The sequence below is a fragment of the Alligator sinensis genome, unplaced genomic scaffold (genome assembly GCF_000455745.1).
Source record: "Alligator sinensis unplaced genomic scaffold, ASM45574v1 scaffold340_1, whole genome shotgun sequence".
In the NCBI taxonomy this organism is placed as follows: Eukaryota; Metazoa; Chordata; order Crocodylia; family Alligatoridae; genus Alligator; species Alligator sinensis.
The window spans coordinates 320,542-320,916 of NW_005842004.1; the positions used below are offsets into that span (position 1 = coordinate 320,542).

General features: G+C 73.3%; 1 protein-coding gene across 1 annotated transcript in view; it reads right to left on the bottom strand.

The window, feature by feature from the left end:
- Positions 1-375, bottom strand: part of IMPA1 (inositol monophosphatase 1) — a 14,944-nt gene that overhangs the window by 9,535 nt on the left and 5,034 nt on the right. The gene's annotated exons all lie outside the window — the stretch shown is intronic.

A 375-nucleotide genomic window follows, 5' to 3' on the forward strand; every position in this document is an offset into this window, starting at 1 on the left:
CGGGCCTGTGCCTGGCGGGAGCACACGGCTGGGGCCGGGCCCGCCGGCAGTGCCAGGATGTGGCCCCGGCTTCGTCCCAGTGGTGTTGATCACCCCAGCCCAGCAGTGGTGGTGGAGGTGCCAACCAGGGCCAGGCCCACCAGCAGCGCTGAGATGGGCCCGGGCCCCAACCTTATCCTGGCACTGCAGATGGTCCTGGCCCAGCAGCAGCGCTGGGCTGGGGTGGGTGGTGGAGGTGCTGGGCAGGGCCCAGCCCGGCAGCAGCATGTAGCTGGGGCCGGGCCTGCTGGCAGCGCCGGGATGGGGCCCCGGCCTCATCTCAGCGCTGTCAATCGCCCCAGCCCAGCAGCGGCAGGGGAGGGGCCTGGCTCGGCA